The sequence below is a fragment of the Piliocolobus tephrosceles genome, chromosome 11, assembly GCF_002776525.5.
Source record: "Piliocolobus tephrosceles isolate RC106 chromosome 11, ASM277652v3, whole genome shotgun sequence".
In the NCBI taxonomy this organism is placed as follows: domain Eukaryota; kingdom Metazoa; phylum Chordata; class Mammalia; order Primates; family Cercopithecidae; genus Piliocolobus; species Piliocolobus tephrosceles.
This window is the reverse complement of record NC_045444.1, coordinates 125,351,213-125,364,147: the sequence shown is the minus strand read 5'-3', so window position 1 is coordinate 125,364,147 and position 12,935 is coordinate 125,351,213. Positions and strand designations below refer to the sequence as shown.

General features: G+C 47.9%; 1 protein-coding gene across 10 annotated transcripts in view; it reads left to right on the top strand.

Annotated features, from left to right (window-relative positions):
- The window catches only part of HDAC4 (histone deacetylase 4), a 343,637-nt gene that overhangs the window by 181,858 nt on the left and 148,844 nt on the right, over window positions 1–12,935 (top strand). The window contains exon 1 of one of the 10 annotated variants that reach the window (XM_023228696.2): window positions 5,722–5,745. The exons of the other annotated variants lie outside the window; for them this stretch is intronic. The gene's annotated coding sequence lies outside the window, so the exon portion shown is untranslated. Of the gene's footprint in view, window positions 1–5,721; window positions 5,746–12,935 lie in introns of those variants that run through there. 10 annotated transcript variants of the gene reach the window in all.

The window sequence follows — 12,935 nt, the reverse complement described above, 5'->3', positions numbered from 1 at the left end:
TGACTGGCTTCCAGAATTCTATGGCTGCTGTCTGCTTGTCAGATCTGTGTTTTTGGAGAGATTTATATCTTTTTTCCTTTTTTTTTTCTTTTTTTTTTGACTGCTTTTAGAATGGGGTTGAGGGAGTAGGGTCAGTGCCCTAGCCTGTGTTCTTTACAGGAAGCAGTTCTTTAAATGTCAAGAGGAAAAAGCCCCCCGCCCACCCAGCTCAGCCAGGAGGCCGTGGGTAGAAAGACCCTTTCAACCAAGTCTCACAATTAAAGTTAGAGATGATTTTGGCTCCTAAGAATACTCTAGAAATCTAAAGCATCCCCGTTCACATCACTTTTATCCATTTCTGTGTAAAAATACTTATCATTGGGTTTGCAGATTAAAATTTTAGTGAGACGAAGCATCATTTTCCCAACCTTCCCATCAGTCATGTTAAAGCAAAGTCTTTAAGAGCATTTTTCATACTTAAGGGCTATTTTCTAAAAAGTGACCCTGTGCTTTTGATGAGATGGCTAAGGAGAATGGAACCCTTTGCACCTTCACGCTGAAGTCTCAGTTCCGTGTCTGCAGCGCGTGAGACTGCTCTCGGGGAAGCCCCACGGTGGTGCGGCGTGCCACTGCCTCTGTTTTGTTTGTTTTTGGTTTTTTCGGGGCTTATTTTTGAAAGCAAAGGCATGATCAGTGATAGCAGTCGTTGAAGACATTTTAAGATGCTGGATTCTGGGGAATATGTTACATGGCTGAAGAATGTCTGACAGCTCAGTGAAAGCAAAGTGGAAAAGTCACTGCCTGGGATTGAAAGCTGTGCCTGCAGCTTCAGCTTTTGAATCATTGGGTTTAGAAACCACAGCCCTTGCTTCAGACAAAGTCCCAGGAATTGGAGTCTGGTGTTGGCTGGCAACCATATCATTCACGTTAAGCCAAGTGAGGTGAGAAACGGATGGAATGGAAATTTCAAATGCAGATTCCTTTGATGTTTCTTTTATCTCAAGATAAAACTCAGTGCTGTGGATTTCTTCATCCTCATATGACTAAACCGAGTCAAGTTGCGTGCGGGGGCCTGGACCAACCTGAGGACCATCACCATTAGCAACCAGGACTTTCAGCCCCCAGGAGAAGCATGGGGCAGGGCTGTCAGGAAGGGCAAAGCCTAATTCTTTCCAGCATTCTGGAAGCTGACTTTTATACTGCTTAGTGATTTTCTATTGTGAGGGCAACAATTCTGTTTATACTATTTAAAAAACAGGATGAAAGAAATGATATATTTCTTCTCTCAGACATTTTTGTTTAAATTTTGAATAGGTCCATTTAAAATGGAATGTAAGTGAATCTTTTTGTGAGAAAGTGATTTTAGATGCGTAAAAGCTAGGTGATTTTACCACGCAGTCATGATCCTGATTTGCAGGTATTGTAACATTTAAGATTGCTTCATCCAGCTTTCAGATACTGTCCAATAAAGCAGGACAGGCCAACGTCCACCTTCTTTTAGGATGGCGTGTGTGAAGGACCCTCGGTGTTTGTGGAATGTGTTTTCTGTGATCAGGTTCATGCCACACATCCTCTTTAAGAGCAGGCTGGTGGGCCGGGCGTGGTGGCTCAAGCCTTTAATCCCAGCACTTTGGGAGGCCGAGGCGGGTGGATCACGAGGTCAGGAGATCGAGACCATCCTGGTTAACACTGTGAAACCCCGTCTCTACTAAAGAAATACAAAAAAAACTAGCTGGCGAGGCGGCGGGCTCCTGTAGTCCCAGCTACTCGGGAGGCTGAGGCAGGAGAATGGCGTAAACCCGGGAGGCGGAGCTTGCAGTGAGCCGAGATCCGGCCACTGCACTCCAGCCCTGGCGACAGAGCTAGACTCCGTCTCAAAAAAAAAAAAAAAAAAAAAAAAGAGCAGGCCGGTGAAGGAACAGTGCCTTTCCATGCTCGTCCCTGGAAGGTGCCGCAGGAGCTGGTTGGTTTTCACTGGAGAGGGTTCTGGTCTCATTCGCGTTCTAAGCGCGCACTGCAAGTGGGTCATTGTATAAACATTCTTATGCCACCTGTTGAGTGTCCTCTGTCACCAGGAATTCTGGGCGGTAGGAGTTTGTGCTGTCACTCTGTCCCCTAAACTGGGGTTTCCTCCTTTGTTATGATCATATAAAGGGGACCTTGTATCACAAACGAATCACTTTTGGTGGAAGAGGGGCAGGACATTTCCCTGTGCTGGTTTAAGCAAGGCCAGGCTCTTCCAAGGAAGCCCCAAGCCCTTGTGCTCACAGGCCGGGTAATAAATGCACATGGTTGTAGTAAAGCCATTCCCCACTCCCCAAAATGTAACATTGAGAATAGGGTTTATCACTGAGTTACTTTCTTTAAAAATCTAGTTTTGCCGTGTGAGTATGCTTCCTCAATCAGCATACAGTTTGGATTTGCTTTTCCAAGCTTTTAAAAATCGAAATCATACTGACATGGTTTTCTGCAGCTTACTTTTTTTTTTTTTTTATAACTCAACGTTGTTTCTAAGATTCATTTATATCATTCCACATGGCTGGGATTTGTTCACTTTCACTGCCGTATGCAATTCCACACTCTCAATATTCCACCGTTTATCTGTTGCTCTGTTGATACTTGGGCCGTTTGTAGTTAACGCTGCTATAATGAATATCCTAGTACCATTCTCCTTGTGTAGACGTGCAGGAATTTTTCAAGGGTGGCTGTACCAAGGAGAGGGCCTGTTGCTGGGTCATGAAAGCGAGATTCGGCTGTCTATGAGAAAGCCCACTGTTCTAGAAGGCTCCTCTCATTCATGCTGCCGCTGCTCCCACGCCCCCGCTCCCTGCCTCTCCACCCGCAGTTGGGTTGGTGGGTGTAAAGTGGGGTCTCCGGGGGTCTGATTTGCCTTTCCGGGCTCACTAACATGGTCCAGCATTTGATCCTTTGTTTCCCGTGCCGCCAGGGTCTTCTGTGAAAAGCCCGTTCATACCTTCTGCTGTTCTTTGGAATCCTCTCCTTCTGGCGGCTTTATAGGAGTTATTTACATGTTACGGATACGGGTCCTTTGTCAGTTGATGTGTTAAAGCAGCTCCTCTGAGATTCAGTCTTTCACTTTTTAAGGCTAATGAGCAGAAAATTTTAATCTAAATGTAGTCAGAGGTAACAACGTCATATTTGGTCATAAGATGCACTTTTCACATCTTGAGTTTTCTATTCCAAGGATAGTTTCCAATAGTGTCTGCTAAAAGTTTCAAGATTCTGCTTATCACATTTGAGTCTTAATCCACGTGGAATCCGTTGTGGCCTGTGGTGTGAATAGGGACGAATCCCATCTTTTTTTTCCCCGTAGAATAGCAGGATAAGCGTTTGTCCCAGCTGCATTTGCGGAACACCGTGTTTTTCCACAGTAATCTGCAAAGGACCTGCATCTACCCTCTTTGGGACCACCTCAGCTGCTTCTCAGTTCTTCTTCCATGTAGTTCTATAATCAGCTTTTAAGATCATGAACTACCTTGCATTGGACCTGTACCTCAGTTTGGAGAGAATCAGTATCTTCAGAATAGTAAGTTGTCCTGTCTTTGAATACGAGCTATCTTGCCATTTATTTAGACCATTTAAAAATGTCTTTCAGGGCCAGGCACAGTGGCTCACACCTCTAATCCTAGCACTTTGGGAGGCTAGGGCGAGTGAGTTGCTTGAGCTCAGGAGTTCAAGACCAGCCTGAGCAATGTGGCAAAACTCCATCTTTAAAAATAATAGGGGCCGGGTGCGGGGTGCGGTGGCTCATGCCTATAATCCCAGCACTTTGGGAGGCCAAGACGGGCAGATCATGAAGTCAGGAGATCGAGACCACAGTGAAACCCCATCTCTACTAAAAATACAAAAAATTAGCCGGGCGTGGTGGTGGGCACCTGTAGTCCCAGCTACTCAGGAGGCTGAGGCAGGAGAATGGCGTGGCGTGGACCCAGGAGGCAGAGCTTGCAGTGAGCCGAGATTGTGCCACTGCACTCCAGCCTGGGTGACAGAGCGAGACTGTCAAAGCGACTGACAGAGCGAGACTGTCAAAATAAATATATAAACAAACAAACAAACGCAAACTAGCCATGCGTGGTGGTGCGCCTCTGTAGTCCCAGCTACTTGAGGGGCTAAAGTGGGAGGATGGTGCAGGAGGTGGAGACTGCGATGAGCCATGATCGAGCCACTGCACTCCAGCCTGGGTGACAGAGTGAGAACCTGTCTCAAAGAAAAAAAGTCTTTCAATGTATTTTATAACTTTTATCCATAAAGGTCTTTCTCGCTTTTTGTTAGATTTACTTCTAGGTGCCTTGCATTTTTTTTCTTTTTTAATATTAGGTTTTCTGCTTGTTGCAGTATATTGAAATAGAATTGGATTTTTGTGTTGATCTTATCTAACACGGTATTACATTTCCTCATTAGCTCTGTTAACTTCCCTGTCATTCTCTTTGCAGGTGGTGGGGGTGGGAGGAGCTCTGTATCAGCAGTCTTGGAGTCTGGATCAGGAGTTGCATTCCCTTCCTTTGTGCCTGTATCATTACATCAGCTTTTTCAAGATTCACCATTAAATGCAGTGTTTGCTGGGGCCTTTTAATGGATATTCTTTTTTGGTTAAAGAAGTGCTCTTTTATTTCTAGTTTGCTAACAGCTTTTATAATGAATAGTTGGATTTTATCATATACTTATTTTCATTATGAAGATGATCATAATTAACAGTAACTTGGATTTATAGGTGGTTTGTACATAGGTTGCTTTTCTTATGTTTTCTTGCTTTTCTTTTGTTAAAATACCATGTGTATTGGTCTGCTGTCTTTTGTATAGACTATTAGATTAAGCTTGCTTATAGTTTACTTGAGATTTTTGTGACTTTATATATAAAATATATATAATAATTATATATTTATATATTATATATAATTATAATATATAACACATATAATTATAATTATATATTAATTATATAACATATGTATCATATATCATATATTATAATACATTATATATTATATACTATAATATTGTATATAATTATTAAGTTTTGTATAATTATATATAAATTGTATATAAAATTGTATATAAAATTTTTGTAAATTATATATAATTTTTTATATATTTAATATAATAATATATAATATATAATTATATATACAATATATAATAATTATATATGCCTCACAGGCTGGTCTCAAACTCCTGGGCTCAAATGATCCACCTGCTTCAGCCTCCCAAAGTGTGGGATTGCAGGCATGAGCCACTGGGTGTGACCAACAGCCATATTAGTTATCCAACAAATTCATTCTTTCTTCTCCTTAAAATTCTTTCGGATGGATCCCGCCCCAATCTGCTGCTTTGGAGGTGATGCGCTTTATTCCTGGCAGTTAAGGTGAAACGTTACTGTATGAGCTTAAAATGTCTAAAGTTCCCATTTTACGTCCCTGACGTCTACAACACGTGGGTTACAGACACTTTAACACTGAGTGCCCCTCCCCCACTCACGTCTTGCTGTTCTCCACTATTTAAATTGTCCTTTGCTTCAACCCCCCAAGTTAGGTGATCTTCTTCCTTCTTCTTTCTTTCTTCTCCCTCCCTCCCAGTCCTCCCCCTTCCTCCCCCTCGTCTTCTTTCTTCTTTCTTCTTCTTCCTGTGGTGTTCAGATGAAGTCTGTTTAGATTTCTTTCCGTAGTCCCCAGTTCCTTGCTCACCTTTTCTTCCTCCCCTTTTTTCTGCCCACCTCCATGTTGTTGATCCTCCCCTGAAGCCTTCCTGGTGAGTCTTTTAAACGTTCTTAGTTTTCAGTCTGGTATATGTTTATATCCTGTGCTTTCTTGCAGAATAGCTTCCCTGTGAACACGATACTCGCTTGACAGTGGCTTTCTCTTAGTTCTCAGAGGCTCACTGGTCCTGGCTTCTGTGACTGCATTTCCTTTGTTGGATCATGTTGCTCATATTGCAGGGTCTTCGGAACTCTGTCTCGTCAGTCTGCCATTTCCCTTTGAAGTTGTCTTGATTCCATTTTGCTTTTTCATGCATGGTTGTGCTTTCTGTGTCTGTAGATGCATGTCTGCCACCAGTTCTGGAAAATTCTCAGCCATCTATCTTCAGATATTGCCTTTTCAGAGTTCTGACAGTACGTAGAGGTTTGCAGCTCAGAGCACCCACTCTGGAACCTGAGTCTCTGGCCTAAATTGCAGGACTTGCCACCTGCCAGCAATGTGGGGTAGGGAGACCAGGCAGGAAGGATGAGTGCCTGTAGGAATTCAGTGCTGAGGGGCAGAGGCGGCTGGGGAACAGGGGAAGGTCGGGGAAGGCCCTAGCGGTTAGCTTGGATGACAGGTGAGGTAGGGAGGAGCACGGGCACCGTCCCTGTGACATTGAGTTAGCTCTTTGACCCAGGTAGCAGGGGTTAGCTCTGTTGGGGGCAGTGGTGACCCTAAGAGGCTTTGGTGTCTGAAAATGGAAGGTGGCTTCAGAGGCCCGTGTGTGGTCTCAGTACCTGCCCTGACAGGAGCTGTAGATGACAGACTTGGGGTGCCCTCTGTCCTGGAGGGTTGGATGCAGGGTTGAAAGCTAACCCATTCCCACGGTCTGGCTGTGGAAGGGTGAGAGACGGCAGACTCTCCATGCCAGGCCCGGGACGCCTGGTCCATCCCTAACCCTTCCTGAGCACACGTCAGTGGGGCAGCCCTCCATGGGCCCTCTCTTTCCTGAAAGCAGGGGTTCTTGGGTCTGCGTGGGGGTTGGCAGTGCAGATGGCAGACTGTAAGGGCCGGTTTCATTGGACGTGATCCAAATCAGAGCCCTCTGCTCATTTCCCTGGAGCCCATCGCAGCCTGCCTGCCAGGTACCTGCTGTTCCTGACATTCTGCCTGGGAAATCGTGTCTGTGTTCCAGAGCCCTCTGCAGTATAGACACCTTCCCCATGGAGCCCGGTGTCTTCAGGCTCCTTTTTCTAATAAAGCCCAGGCCGTGTCACTGCTGCCTGACCTGTGGGGGCCATGGCCCAGGCACAGGGGCCGCTGCACTGCGGTCAGCATTGTGGTCAGCTGTCTGTCTGCAGTCACTACACCTGCCCAGCATGGGGACGCGGGACACAGGCTGCCAACAGGGTGCCCCACGCAGAGAGGAGCTCGCAGCTTCACAGAAGCCACCGGGATAGATGCTTAGAAATGAGGACTCCTGCTTGACACAGGAATATGAAGTTTACCTAAATCAGCTTCGTTTTTCGAATTCTCTTCCCTTCATTCTCCTACACTATGAAGAGCTTTTTATTTCCTTTGGAAGAGAGAGCGCTCGATGGGTGCATAGGACCCGAACTCCTAACCAGGAGCTGTGGGAAGGGCCCTGAGGAAATGAAAGCCAGTGTTTCTTTCTCTCTCTGCACTGGAGAACAAATCAGCTCCCATTTCCTTGGTGCTTTATGAAGCTAAAGTGTTTCTGAGTCCTATTCGAATCCCTTGAAGCTGATAGTTCCATTTTAGTGTCATGTCTGTGTTAGTACCTCACATCTCTACTGCTTTGCATACAGGTTTTGCAGAATGAGGAAGCCCCGGCCAGGGCTGGGGGTGAGGGATGGGGGCTGCAGTGAAGTCTTTCCCTACTGGACTATGGGGCAGGGATGGGCAGCTGTCTGTGGTCGCCTTGGCAGTCACCACACCCTCCTTTTACAGAAGTCAGTCAGTCCGCGGACGTTCAGCTCGTGCATGTTTGTAGAACCCAAGTCTGCTTCAGTGGAAGCGGTTCACTTAGAGACCACAGGACTCGCGCTGGTTAGTGACTGTGGAGGGAGGAAAGGCAGGTCCTTTGGTTTCTTTCTTATATCCTCAAAGTGTAATTTTTGTGTTTTCCAATGAGCCTTCTTGGCTTCTAGTTAGAGTAAAAAATGGAATTTTCTAAATCTGAGCATGGTCAAATGTGTTTTTATCCTTGACTCGTGTGTGAAACTGACATTGATTTTGCTAGAATAATTCTGTTATTAAAAGGGGACAGGGAGGATTCGTCCCAGGTGCACCTGTGTCCACCTTGTGTGTGCCGGGAGGGCGCCCACTTGCTGGGGGTTTGGAATCTCCAGGGCTGGGCATCCACACTGGACTTGCTGAGCTCTTCCCTCTGGTGTTCCCGCTCTCACTGGAACAGTGGACAGGTCAGGCCCTTGGCCTTCATGTGGTAGCTTCTGCCTGCCACCCTGTGGCACAGGAGCCCTGCAGGGCTGTGTGCCTGTAGGGCTGAGGCTCCACTCAGAGCTGCCAGCATCCAGGAGTCTGGGCTCGCTGCCTGGGCTGTGCTGCGCCCATAACCTACATCTGGATACGGCGATCAGTCTGCTCCAGCTCGGGCGACGTGGGTAGGCCCTTCCTCTCTTGTCAATGCTCTTTGCCTTCCTGGTGCTCAACTAATAGGACGTGCCAAAACCTGCAGCCCTGCACCCTCCTGGACACACTCGTGGGCATCCTGATCACTGGGTTTATCATCCTGGGTGATGGAAAGCTTTTTCTGGGCCTGCTGTTTTGTCCCAGAAGTGTGTGGAGCTCATGAGGCCAGGGGGCACAGCTCCACCGAGGAAGCCTTGCCCTGTCTCTCCTGGACAGTGATTCTCCATGTTGCATGGCCCTGTCACCGCCACTCCCACGCTGATGGTGCGTCCTGCTCCCGTGATGAAGGCCAAGCCGCACCCATGCCAGCCCTTCTCCCAGAGCTCCTGTTGCCCTGCAACAAGCAGGCATCCTGCCGTCACCCCGACAGATGGAGACCAGGGTACCTTCCCTAGAGTCACCCTGCTGGGTCTGAACTCACACCCCACCCAAGTCTACGCCCCGTCCACTGCCCCGCTCTGCCTGTCTCCAGGTGTTACCTGTATCTTCTCCTCGTGTCTGAAGTCCACCCTGGAAATTTGGAGCGACCAGGTCTTTTTATCTGAGTGTCCTGTGAGACAACCTAAAAGGAGATTCTGGGTGGAGATTACTCTGATGAGGCTTTCCTTGCAAATACCATCCTACTGTCTGGGGTTGGAGACTGCAGAGCTTCCCGATGTAGTAGTCCCCGTCTTACGCCAGTGCCCCCTCAGGCTGGTTCCAAGGTTGGTGGATGAGGTGAGGGCATGGGGACAGCCAGCCCTCCAGCAGCACCCTGCTCGCCTTCTCCATCAGAATGTTCTCGGGTCCAGCAGACCTGGAGAAGCTCTGGGATGCCGGAGATGCCTGCAGGGGGTTGGAGGCTGGGGGAAGATCCTGCCAACTGCAGGGACCACCCTTCTCGGTGGCACAGATTTGGGCTGAGTTCATACCTTATTATGCATGCATTTACTTAGACTTTTTCTGCCAGTAAGAAAGCAGTTTGAAAACGTAGACTGGGAAGGTGCTTTGAGTTTGGTAGAAGTGAAAGCCGATTTACGTAAAAACAAAAAAGAGACAGTGGAGTAAAATGCACACCTGGTATTAATTGTAGCTTTTTATTTTTAGCAGTGAAAATACTGTTTCAGGAATGTGCTGTTTCCGTCTCTGTGCTCAGCAGGCTGGGCTTGGCTGGGCTTCCCCTCTCGTCACCTGTTTTCCTGGTGCTGTTGGGAAGGGAGGTGGGGCCTGGCCGTGCCCCTGGGGCTGTTGTCTCAGCCTTGTGCAGCTTTGCGGTAGCAGATCCTAGGTTGCTGCCACAGCCGCAGGAGCTTTTTAGGAAGAAGTGACTTTATTGACGGAGAGCTTTGGGCTGTAGGCTCTCAGTGAGTAGTAATTACGGGGAGGCCTGGCCTTTGATCAGGAATGAAACCAAAGCCCAAGCCACACAGAAAGGGCGAGGGGTCAGGCAGGCGCCCTGGTGCTGGCTTTGGAAGACCATCAACTCCAGAGCAGAAGTTCTCAGGCCTCGGGGTGCCTGGGTCTCTATAGCAGGATAGGACCCAGGTCCTCTCATTGCTCCTGGGTGTTGCTGACCACACCCAGCCTGAGAAACCCCCCTGGGTGACCTGTGAGCTCCACACAACATTCCTTCAGCCCCTGATGTTTCCTGCAAGACCAGCCTCCTCTCACTGCTCAGCCTCAAGTTAGGATGCCAGGGTTCTGGTTTGCTTTCATTGATGTGTGGCCCTGGGCACGTCACTTAAACTGTCTGTACATCAGCTTCCCACACCTGTCAAACGGGGTGTCCCTTAAATGAATTAATACATCAGCACTGAAGGCCGTGGGCCAGAGTTCACCCCAGGCCCTGTGATTCCCTGGTAGTGAAGAGGACAAGGAAGCAGGGGAAGTTTCCTGCGTGGGCCCTCTCCCGCCTCCTGCTCGAGCGAACAGTGTCCTCTGCTGCAGTTCTCAGAGAGCCTGAAGAGCTTCACCTCCCTTCTTTTCTAGAAGACTAATGCGCGGCGCCTTGCAGGCCTGGCCATGTGCTGCAGCTGCCTTCATTCTAGAACTCTGCACCGGGAACGCAGCTCCGAGCACGGGGTAGAATGCAATCTGCCCGTGACGCATCTCTCTCCCGCCCAGCTCCGCACTGAGAAAGGCTCCTCTGTGCACATCCAGAAATACCACTGTGACTTCTGTTTGTATTTACTTCTTTACATTTTGATTTCAGTGGAAAGCAATACAAAACACCCACTTCTTGCACCATAATATTTTTTATTTTTATTTTGCAAGCATAATTTAATTTATAGTGAATTGTTAACATAAGCTTTTGTCTTTGGCATTGCATAGATACACCTAAATGAGATAAACAGAAGTGGCATATAAAAACTCACCTACATATGAAGCTCCAAGGTAACTTAAGTTATCTATGTTATCTGCAGAATATTGTAAATCTTTACCTGAAAGAAAACTTCTACCTTCTCTACCTCATCTCTACTTTGCGTGCGTGCCCCTCCCCACCATGGTAAATAGAACAGTAGTAACTCAGTTAAGAACACTGTGGGGGAAAATGACATCGCCTGTAAGTCAGTGTTTGGAATGGGCCTCGAATATGACGGTTCGGGCCTTTGAATATCAGTTTCAGCGTGAGGTGCTCTCCATAGCTCCAAGGAGGGGTGGCAGGTCAAACACACGTGTCCATCCCTCAGGAAATTCACAAAAACGCCAGTGAAGATCGGTAGTTCGTAAGTCCCAATCCAATAACAGCGCTTACCCCAATCTCCAGACTGTGGTCTCTAAGACTGTTTCCCACAAAAGGGACCTACACAGGGGTCAAGAAATGTACAGGAAGAGGACTGGGCAAGGTGGCTCCAGCCTGTAATCCCAACACTTTGGGAGGCCAAGGTGGGCGGATCACGAGGTCAGGAGATCAAGACCATCCTGACCAACACGGTGAAACCTCATCTTTACTAAAAAAAAAAATACAAAAAAAATTAGCCGGGCGTGGTGGCGGGCACCTGTAGTCCCGGCTACTCAGGAGGCTGAAGCAGGAGAATGGCGTGAACCCTCAAGGCGGAGCTTGCAGTGAGCCGAGAGACCGCGCCACTGCACTCCAGCCTGGGGGACAGAGCAAGACTCTGTCTCAAAAAAAAAAAAAAAAAAAAGAAGAAATATACAGAAAGAGCCCAAAGCATCTCAAAGCAGAGCCAGGCGCTGCTCTCGGAGAGCACTCACGGAGTCTAGAGGACCGCCCGGGCCAACCACGGGGCTCCCTGCTCATCACGGACAGGACCGTGAGCATTCACAAACAGTGACTGGAAAAACACAGCTTCCTCACTGCTCGCGTTTGGAGGACGCCGTGAGACCCACTCACGATTTTCGGACATGGGCATATTGAGGGAGAGAATCGAGCATGACCCTGCCTTTCTCATAAGCCCTGTTTTTTTTTCTTTCTTTTTTTTTTTGAGACAGAGTCTCGCTCTGTCGCCCGGGCTGGAGTGCAGTGGCCGGATCTCATCTCACTGCAAGCTCTGCCTCCCGGGTTTACGCCATTCTCCTGCCTCAGCCTCCGGAGTAGCTGGTACTACAGGCGCCCGCCACCTCGCCCGGCTAGTTTTTTGTATTTTTTTAGTAGAGACGGGGTCTCATAAGCCCTGTTTATGAGAGTAACAAGATAGTTGATTTTGGATTCCTTCCCGTTATAGAAATGGTCCTGCTAACACATGGGGAGGGGCTGATGGGACTCGAAGAGCTCTGTTTTTAACCCTGATGAGAGAATCCAGGCAGTGATCATTTCAAGCCTTCGCAACACAAAAAAGCCACCCAGAGACCAGGGACTCGCCTCAGGTCTTGCTGGGACATCTAAGCTGCCTCTGACCAGGCCTCCCAGTGAGCGCCCAGATTTCAGAAGAGCAGGGGACAGAGCCTTGCTCATCCACACCCGGGTGTAATCAGCAAAGTGCAGATGGCCCAATGTCTTCCGCTAATAAATTATCGGTGGGGGGAAGGGGGGGCGGCAGGAAGCAGGAGGTTGGGGGAAGGGGTCTTAAAAGATACATTAGCTAATTGCAATGTATTTGGATCTTGATTTGAACAAAATATTAAAAAATGTTTATGAAACTATGGGAACACTTTTTGGCTACTTCATAATATTATAGAATTGTCAGTTTATTTGGGTATGTTGATGGCATTTGATTCGGAGGTCTTCCTGGATAAGATGCTGCGATGACTGGAGCCTGCTTCCCTGTAATCTAGAAGGTGGGGAAGTGGTGGGTGAGCAGAGGACCTGAGATCAACTTGATTACGCTATTCTTCATGCTTTTGTGTATTTTCGGAATTTCTCATGAAAGATAAAAATATATATTCCAGAGAAGGGTCATAAGCTCACAAAGATGGGGAGAACAGCAGGGAGGCGATATGAATGAGTCCAGCAACTGACAGCAGGTGACAGAGTCACAGTGATTCAGCAGACCCATAAAACAGATCTCAGCCAACCACGAGGAGCACCGAGGACTCACCAGATGGAAGCTGCACTGCCACAAAGGGGTGCTCTCCAGCGACTGTGATCCTGAGGGCCCCTGCATGGGGACGTGAGCAAGCTGAGGATGTGAGTACTGTAGCAAGAAC